Below are 10000 nucleotides of genomic sequence, written 5' to 3'. Positions count from 1 at the left end.
TCATTAATGTAAATTAAAAATAGCAAAGGACCCAATATGCTACCCTGCGGCACGCCGCAACTGAGGGTACGAGCAGATGATAGTTTGCCACTGACATTACATCTTTGGGTTCGGCCACTTAAGTACGACGAGAACCATTTTATGGCCGCCTGATCGACACCCAAATATGACATCTTACGCAAGATGATCTCATGATCGATGGTATCGAATGCCTTAGTAAGGTCAATAAAGACAACGCCATTTAAAAGGCCATTGTCGATATTTACTGACCAAGCATTTGTTGCCTCAAGCAAAGCCGTGAGCGTACTATGTAGAGAACGGAACCCTGATTGGCAACCCAGTAGCAATTTGTTAACATCTAGATAATGGAAAAGTTGATTATAAACAATTCTTTCGAAAACTTTCGAAATTATAGGGATTACAGATATTGGCCTGTAGTTGTTAGGGTCAGATTTAATGCCCTTTTTAAAAAGTGGAGTCACTTTGGCCGTTTTCCAATCGTTTGGATATATCCCAGTTAGAATAGACTTTGAGAATATTGAGGTAAGAGAGGGCGCGATGATATTAGCCGCCATTTTCAACAATTTACTCGGAATCATATCAAGACCGGTGGCTTTCTTTTCATCAATTTTCGACAAAATGTTAGAAACAATATCAACACTCGGAATTTGCAGAGAAAACGAATGGTCAGTGGGCTCTAAATAAGACTCAGGATTAGCGTCGACAGCAGGAATATCTTGTGCTAATATTTGCGCAACATTAGTAAAGTGATCGTTAATAGTTTCCGCAATGTCCATAGGGTTGCTTGCTATTTTATTATCTACCTTGATCTCCAAAATATTCGTTGACTTACCACTGTTACGTGAAGTTAGCTCGTTGATAACATTCCATGTTTTGCGTAAATTACCTTTGCTGGCTTCCAAGTTGTCAGAAACATAGAGTTTTTTTGCGAGTTTAATTGCGTTGTTTGCCTGGTTTCTTGCACACCTAAATTGATCCCATGTAGCCGGGTTGTTGGAGGAGATTGCCTTCTTTTTAAGAAAATCTCGTTTTCGGATTTTGTTCAGTAACTCTCTGATAATCCATGGAGATCGTTTTTTTCGAATTCTTTTGGATTTAAGTGGTGCGTGTTTATCGACGCAACCAAGAAACATTTCTTTCCATATACGCCACATTTCATTGGGATCAGAATACAAATCAACATTGGCCCAAGGTAGTTGATTGAGGTCACTTAAAAATTTTCCTCTGTTAAAGTGTTTAAATTGCCGTGTTTCAATCACGCGAGGGCCAGTACGGCAGTATTGAGTCTTACGTGACAAAAAAACAAGAGAATGATCACTTATGCCAAGGTGAATGACACCGGAATTTGTAACCTTCTCTGGGGAGTTCGTTATGCATAAATCAATTAATGTTTTTGAGTCCGGGGTGACACGTGTTGGTTCAGTGATTAACTGACTAAGACCATATATATCGAAAATGTTTATCAGATGGGAAGAATTAACTGCAATTGCTTCAGGCAACAAATTGCAGTTGATATCACCAAGTAAATATAATTCCTTATTTTCCGCGTCAATTTTTGCAATAACATTCTCAAATTCGCTAAATAAATTGGGTGGAGAACTTGGGGGTCGATACCAAGTACCGACCAGAAATGGTGTACTTCGTGGCTTACTGATTTCAACTAAAAGACACTCCAAAAGATCATTATTTAAATCATTGCGTATTCGATAGTTCAGATTAGTGCGAACGTATGTACATACTCCACCACCATTTCTTCCGTTAATTTTACGATCTTTTCTGACTATTTCAAAGCCAGGTATGTATACTTCGTTATCACGTACTGTAGAGTCTAATTTTGATTCGTTGATATGTAAAATATCAACTTTAGAAGAGGACATAAAAACTCTAAGTTCGTCAATATGAGACAACAGACTATTAATGTTAAGGGACGCTATGGCTAAACCTCGACCAAAGATTGTTGGACAGATGGACTTACCACAGTTGGTATCCTTATGGACATCAGCCGAGTCGGATTCCCAGACGGCAATATCCTAATCTACACGTAAATGGTTAATGAAATTTTGAGCTAGGCGCATGGTGCCTTTCTTGTTTAAATGAAGACCACTTCGATTTAAGTGGCTAGTTCTTGAAATGTTAGAGTGGTCAATAAAACCCCAGTTCTTTTGCTGGCAGCATTCCTTAAGAACTTTGTTCACGTCAGGTACTTTACGTGCAAGGGCTTCGTCATCAGATCTATTGATGAGACCGGATATAGATATCATAGCTGAAGATTCAGAGCTGATTGCTTCGGCTAGGTCAATCAGTTCTACCGCACATTCACGAGGAGTATAGGAGGATCGTAAACTATTAGTTCCCACATGGATAATTAACTCGTCCGGGTTTCTGCGTAGTAGTGGCTTGATATGGTCCTGCATGTCTTGCGTTGTGCATCCCGGAAAAGTGGCTATCTTAACTTGTGAATTCTTCGACATTTTATGGCTTTGTAGGTATTTGAGAGTAGAATCACCCGCTATAATGACTTTCTTCTGACGGTTGGGCTGTGAATGATCAAATTGATCTGACGAATTGATTAAGTTAGTGTTTCGCATTCTAATCTCTGAGGACGACGGAGATGTTCTGTGTCCTGTGACAGCGCTATTCCCATTTTGATTGCTCACATTTCTTTCGATTTGATCTTCAATTTGAACTTGAAGAGGCTCAAATCCGTTACGGGTTTGAATTATATTAGCGGGCATTGTTTTCTGGCTATGTTTTGCATTTGCACTTCTCGGGTGCGGCTTTGCCACGGACCAACGATCACTTGATTGTAGTTGATTGGTTTCAACTTCATTCTTTTCTCGCGTAATGATGGCTAGAGCTAACTTTAGAGAATCATTTTCTTGCTCTAATGACAGAACTCGGCTTTCAAGGAACAAACACTTTTCTTCCAACTCATTAATTGCATTGTCTTTTTTGGATATGGTGGATAATAACTTTTCACACTTCTTTTTGTAGTCGAGGAGCTCGACACCTAAAGCATTTCCATCTTGTTTTTGAATATTTTTCATCGACAGAAGTTTTGTATTTTCTTGAACCTGTTTTTGAAGGATCAATAAATCGAGTTTCAATCCCTCAATATCAGCAATGATTTCTGAATTTGGTCGCTTTTCAGAACCATTTAGCAGACTCTCGCCATCAGTCGACGTTTGAAAATTCTCGCCGCTGTCGGTCTCCTGCAATAGTGTAGATGATTGAAATGATTGTTCGGAGGAGCTCAGAGAATTGACATCTTGCGTTTCAGCTATATTTCTCGGTTTCTTGTGAATTAATTCCATCAGCTTATCCTTTAAAGCCGGACCATCGCGGCCTTGAAAATTCAGAGTTTGTTGTTTCTTGCAGTACCAATTGATGATAACATTGCCGTTTGAACATTTAAATTGCTTTGTATTCCCGCCAGGCGTTAGCCACTTTCCTTGCAATTTTAAAACGTTTTCCACGAATTTCTTTAGAGATTCCAAGTCATTCATCCATACCAACTTTCCATCATTAAGATGAAGACACTCTAGCTCAAAAGACTCTGGATTGAGCGAGGAGAACTCGGTTTCTAAAACATGAACAGCACCTGCATCAGAGCTACAAATTGAACGTCCGTCCTCCATGGTTGGATGACTGAACTGTCTGAAATTACTTGGAAACGCCCTTCAGTGTAAAACAGCTACATTTTCCTTCTTTAATCGCAGTATTAAATTATGGAACCTTATATGTAAACTAGTTCAGCCAGCGACTTTCTAAACACAAAGACTTTTAAGAACAGTAATATATAGATTTAGGCAAGCCTAAAAGCGGAGCTCCCTGGTTATTTATTTTTACTGCCAGTAGGGGTAGTGAAAATAAAAGGTTTCGAATTGTCCGCGTTTTGATGTTTCTGGTTGCTGGTTTAATAATTAAGTCATTTTCGTTGCTTTCTTCTATAGAAAAATTCATTGCCTAACTAGTGAATTCCACGGTACATTTTACGCTAAAAACTGATATCGCATGAATCCCGAAGCGATGAGGACGATATCGATATCGGTTTTTCGAGTGAATTTTATTTTAGAAGAAAACAAGCACACCCTCAGCGAGCGAATGTAAAAGGAAAAAAGGCCATTTCAGAGTCAACTGTCAAAAGCCAACGAATAGGAATCACGCTAAAAAGAATTAGAAGCCATAAAAAAAATTATTTTATTTCAAGGTCAAAGAAGAGTTTTACTGAATTACTTTATTCCACTTTATCTCTGAAAACGAGATCATTCACATTTTGATGTATTTCATTGAAACACGCCAGGTTGGCTTGGAACAAGAATCGGCAAAATACGGTAATGCAACCAAGAAAGGACGAACTTCAAACAAGATCCCCTTAACGTTTTAATAGGTGCTTTAAAAAAACTTCTTAAAACACAAGCTAGGGAAATTTCCCCCTAATTTTACGAGAACTCATTGCGATTATGTGTTTATAAAATACTGTCGAGGCACATCGAAAACCAGTTTGGCAAACGGATTAAAAAGCACAAGAGAAAATGAGGGGACAGAGAAGGAGGCTCCCGGTCCAGCCCTTGGGATATGTCATGTCCACGAAAGTTATTTTTAGACGAGCGGAAGTCTTCCGAGACATCCGCATGCAGGCCAACCTCGGTCCGATGTTTGAAAGAAAATAAATATTCATCAGCCTTCCACGTGCGCCGTCATTTTCTCTTTTCACTAAGAACCTGAGAGCGAGGCAAGACTGCATGCGGACGTCTCAGAAGACAGACTTCCGCTCGTCTAAAAATAACTTTCGTGGACATAACATATCCCGGCCAACGCCTTGAGCCTCCCTCTCTGTCCCCTCATTTTCTCTTGAAAGCAGTTGTTCGATCGCATTTTAGAGGAAAACAAACAAACAAATCAACTTTTTCTTTATGTCCAAAAGAGTAGAGATAATTGTTATTTAATTCCAGTTGACAATGAAAATTCGATTTTCATTCCTGAACAAAGAAAAAACCGATTAAACCACTTTTTGAAAATAACAAACGGTTTAGTGCCCAAGGAAAGAATTTGTGGAGTAACTTCTTCCTCTAAGTATGAGATATTACTGGTATTCTGTTTAGTCGTTGTTGTTCTCTTTCCTCTCCTTTTGTTTCGGTTCTAGACATAGGTCCTCCAGGCATCATGCATCCTTATCAGAGCTTCTAAAGATATGCTAAATATTGCATTACAGAGAAAAAAGCAGCTCTAAGCAGATTAAAAATAAACACTCAGCTTTAAGTTCATATCGGCCTCCGATGCTTGACTTGAATAACTGCGTAGCCACCAGTGTGGACCATAGCTATCATGATATGTCGAACTGGATTGAAACCAGCGAAAAATGCAGAAAGAAAATATTTTCCAAACAGCTTTCCCCCTGCACACAGAAAGCGTTGACTGTGTAAGAACTATAGTTGACGTAGTCTTGCCGTGTAGCCTCGTCGAGCCACAGAAAGCGCGCGAAAAATGAAACCTCGCTTATGTTTGGGTGACGCTTTCGAATTTGCCGCTTCACCGGTTATGAATAATTAATGATGTCCAGGCATTCTGCGCGATGGTCTTCAAGAAAATCGATCTTCATCTGTCCAGGGGTTGGGGATAATCCTTCATTTGAGGAAGAGATTGTGTTGTTCGAACCTCCTAACTTTGAACCCAGGCTCTCTCTCTATCTTTATCATCTCCTTCCGGAGATTGGGGAGAGAAAAGGAGAGCCTGGGTTCAACAAAATTAATGCACGCAAATGGCCGTAACATCCGGGCCCAATGAGAATAGCTAAGTTTTAATAGTTTTCAATAAGAATAATTTTCTCTTGAACTCGTACAATTCTTTAAAACATAATCTTGAAGTGAACTTTTAACTGATCCTTTTATTTCCTTAGCTGGTTATAGTCCATCTCTTACATTTGGTCAGATTTCATAAGCTTGGGCCATTTCCGAGTTACTGTTTGTCTCGGTCTCGAAGTGAGTCTTGGTGCTCAACTATTTTTGGCTTGCACTCACGAGATTAGACGGTCATGTTGGTGTACAACACAAAACCAAAATGTCGCTCGCGTTTTGCTAATTTTCAGTACACCATCATGGAAGCAATGACGTCACGTGCAAGCCAAGGATTGTAAGGGAAATGAGTTTGATTTGCTTAAGAATACACAACTCGTTTCCACTTGAACGGTTGTGCGCCAGGACATGCTTTGAAACTAAGGCATGTAGCAACTCGTAAATGGGTTATTATCTTTCCTTTTTTTTTTAACACATATATGGCGTACGTTATTGTATCGTTGTTAGTCACACAATAGATTTTGTGGGCAAAATTGTGTTTCTTGTTGTGAAGTTAACCTAAACAACAAAGCCAGTGGTTTGATCGCATGTGACAGGCACACAATTCATCAAATAATTTATTGCTTCCTTAGCGGTTTCTTGGAAAAAAACGGTCATCACCTTTTCAGCCAACCGAAAGTGAATGGCCAGTTTTTATACGCATTATGTGTCTGGTGCCCGTCTTTATACCAGACGAATTTAACAAACGCAGAAAAAAAATGTTTGCTCAAGTTCGTACCAGACGAATTGCGTCTTATATAGTTCGTCCCGTCTTTACACCAGGCCCCAGTTGTTCAAACGATGGATAGCGCTATCCACTGGATAAATCACTATCCAGCGGATAATACTAGAAAAACCAATTGAGTTATCCACTGGATAGTGATTTATCCGGTGGATAGCGCTATCCATCGTTTGAAAAACTGGGGCCATGCGGATAACATGAGAGACGCATAATTCGTCTGGACGGATTATGCGTCATAAAAACGGCCAATGAAGCATGAATTGGGGGGTACCCCTAATTATAGATTCAAGAATATTGGACCAAGAGTCTTTCTTCGCTGTAATTCCTTGCAAAGCCAGTCGCTTCGTGGTTGTTAAGAGATCGACGAGCTACAAACTTTTAACCAAAGTCAAAAGGTAAGGTGTGAGTCAATGTTCCTCATTGGAACAAAGCCAGTTGTATAGTTGCATGTGACATACACATGATATATCAATCAATAATTGTTTCCTCTGTTTCTGAGAAAAATCGGAGGGGTCCCCCTACTTACACATCACGAATATTCGACCAAGAGTACTTTATACAATTCATGCAAAGCCTGTCCTACCGATACAAAAGCCGCGTCGCTCGTCCTACTTAACGTCTCAAAACTTCTTGCTTTGTTGAGAGATCTGCGAGTTACAAGCTTTTAATTAAGGAAAGTCAACAGGTAAGACGTAGTCAATATTTGCTCTTTGTTGACTCTGACAACTAAATTGGCTTGGAGAGGAGGCACGGGTTGCTGATAGCTTGTAAAACACAGAAATCGCCGCTCTTACTGAAATTCACACATTTATGCAACGCCTTTCAACTGCTTGAATTTTTTATGCGCAGTGCAGTCTCAACAGCCGTACGTCGAATGTTGAACAACTGGAAAAGCACTTGCAAGCTTCCGTAGAGCCGTGCTTAGCCGGATTAGGAGGGTGGGCTCCACACACGCGACGATATTCTGTTGTGTATTTTGGTTCTGATTCTTGTATCAAGTATTTTTATACTTCCATCTCAGTACACCAGAAGAAACTTTATTTACTCAAAAGAAGCCTTTAAAGAACGACATGTGAGTCGTGGTAAAAGTGCTAATGAGATCACTTTGCTTGGTTGCTCAGAAGACGCTAATGCAAGTCAAATACCATTTTTGGTTCTTATTTTTAAAATATTCTTATGCATTAATAAATGACATCACGTAGCGTTTCGCATTTCTCTCTCGCTTCCCGTATCCCTCCCGCCTCTATTCCCTCCCGACCCCCCGACCCCCACTTGTGATCGGCTGCGTTTCCTTGTTTAATGCATGATCCGACATTACTAAGATTCAGAGCAAGTTCGAGGAAAAGTTCCACTACAATGTCTCATCCTTCATCAATGTGGCGTATAGGCGTACACGCCTAATGCCAGTTTCGTGCCTTGCATAGTTCAAGTCAACCGGTTGCGATCGCGACTGTCTTATCACACTGAGTAAAAATGAATGGAATGCAATAGTTTATGCAAATCTCGTAAATGAATTGCCTTCAAGGTAAAATGATCATCAAATGAGACAATTGGTTATGCATTTGCGTTATTGAATGTCATTTGAGCGAAAATGAAAATACATTTTTCCTGCCAACTGATAGAATTTCATAAAAGGTATTGTTTGTCAGTAATGTTGGTAGATGCCAATCGGACAAGCGGTTAATAACCCGTCCGCTCCGCGCTTGCTTTACTGTTATAAACTAATGTGAAAACCCCGTTTCAGGACCCGTACTGATCTTCACACAGTGGAATTTTTTCCTTTATTTTTCGCCTCGGGTTAGGGTATAAAGCACTTATACCAAAGCTGACAAAAAATAGGAAATCACAGGCTTGGTTTCAGAGTAAGGTATTATTTCGATTAACAGATCATTCGAACAAAATGTAGCCTCGATCATCTAATGGTAAATCGTAAAACCGATAAATATAATATTTGATAGTTGCATGTCACTGGGAATCCTAAACCCGCGTCTCATCGAGTGTTATTCGTTCCCTCTCGACTTTGGAATTCGGTTGGACGGGGGAAGAAATTTTTTTTCAAAAACCATAACATCTCGCAGTGTGGTTTTTGCATTGAATTTTGTAGGAAATAAGCGATCCAAACGTGATGATATAAGTAAAGAAGTGATTCATGGAAAAAGTGAATAAAGAAATGAATAAATAAGGGCCAACGAAAATTGATCAGTAGGACAGGCTGTACTTAATTAAGCTATGTTTGCTTACATTATGGAGTTAACGATTTGACGACTACTTCACCATCATCAAGGGAACCAGCTGCAGAAGCAATGTTGGCGCAGTGGTGAGAGCACTCGACTCTCATTTTTAGCACGAAAACCAAAGGAATGGATGAATGGATTGGCAGTTATTTTAAATTTAAAATAGATTTGTAAATTTCATTAATAATTCATATGAATAACGGTGACAGCCAACAGAAACGCACTACTTTTTTTTTTTTTTTTTTTTGCATGGTCTGCAAAGAGTGAAAAAGAGTTCAACTGTCTGAGAGCTCGGGGAGGGTTTGAAAGGGTAACAGGAAAAAGGGGGGAATGATGAATGAATTAATACAATAATTAAATGAACTATATACAACTACCAGTGGTTGTAACAAAGTGTACAACCACATGTTCTTGCATGAACACATGGAACTTTATAAATATGACTTTGAAGATGAATGAGACAAATGCAGCACCAAATACATTTTACTTAATAAGTACTTCGCTTCTTCTCATTTCGCACTGCCTCTTTTTTTTACAGCTATGCAAATCTTTACCTTGCAGTTACTGAAAACTGGACTAAGGACATTACGACAATCATCTCATGGCACTGAACGTTTCCTCCCTTTGCACCTTATCCTTCTTTGCTTCCCTACAAACAACAATGCAGTCCTTACTTTACAATTTTTCTGTAATTCCTTCGCTTCAGTGCGCCGAACAACTTTGTCTTGAACTTAAAGTACAGTCGGGAATATTGAGGCTTGCTAAAACTTTATCGGATGTTGCATCATCTATAAAATACTTGACCAAATATGATCTTTCGCAATACACGTTTCTTCTTCTTTGAATTCCAAGCTTGAAAGAGATAAACCTACTGGTTGGGCAAGAGTATCACCAACAACTATAACTTCGCCGAATTCAAATGTGCCACTGAAAATACTACGTCAAATTAAGGAAATCATTGCCCGAAAATGAGACAAATATTCAATACCCGATCGCGACAAGCTTAGCACAAACATTCAATAATTCCCAAAAGAAAATCTGATTTCTCTTGAGAGCACACACCAATGAAAGTTTGCTGCATGCACGCTCTTTAACTCATCATTTCATGAGGAGTTTACAATATTCGCGAGGGCACTAGTGTTGCAGCTGTAAGGGCACATGCATGCTTT

The 10000-nt window shown here is 39.4% G+C and overlaps 1 protein-coding gene across 2 annotated transcripts in view; it reads left to right on the top strand.

The window, feature by feature from the left end:
• Positions 1-6750: 6750 nt before the first annotated feature.
• The window catches only part of LOC138020683 (uncharacterized), a 12850-nt gene continuing 9600 nt past the window's right edge, over positions 6751-10000 (top strand). Inside the window, exon 1 of one of the 2 annotated variants that reach the window (XM_068867642.1) lies at positions 6751-6992. The gene's annotated coding sequence lies outside the window, so the exon portion shown is untranslated. The other variant, XM_068867685.1, reaches the window with a different exon arrangement.

Source organism: Montipora capricornis, chromosome 1 (genome assembly GCF_036669925.1).
Source record: "Montipora capricornis isolate CH-2021 chromosome 1, ASM3666992v2, whole genome shotgun sequence".
In the NCBI taxonomy this organism is placed as follows: Eukaryota; Metazoa; Cnidaria; class Anthozoa; order Scleractinia; family Acroporidae; genus Montipora; species Montipora capricornis.
Note: the sequence above shows the minus strand (reverse complement) of the source record. Positions and strands in the feature narration are given on the sequence as shown.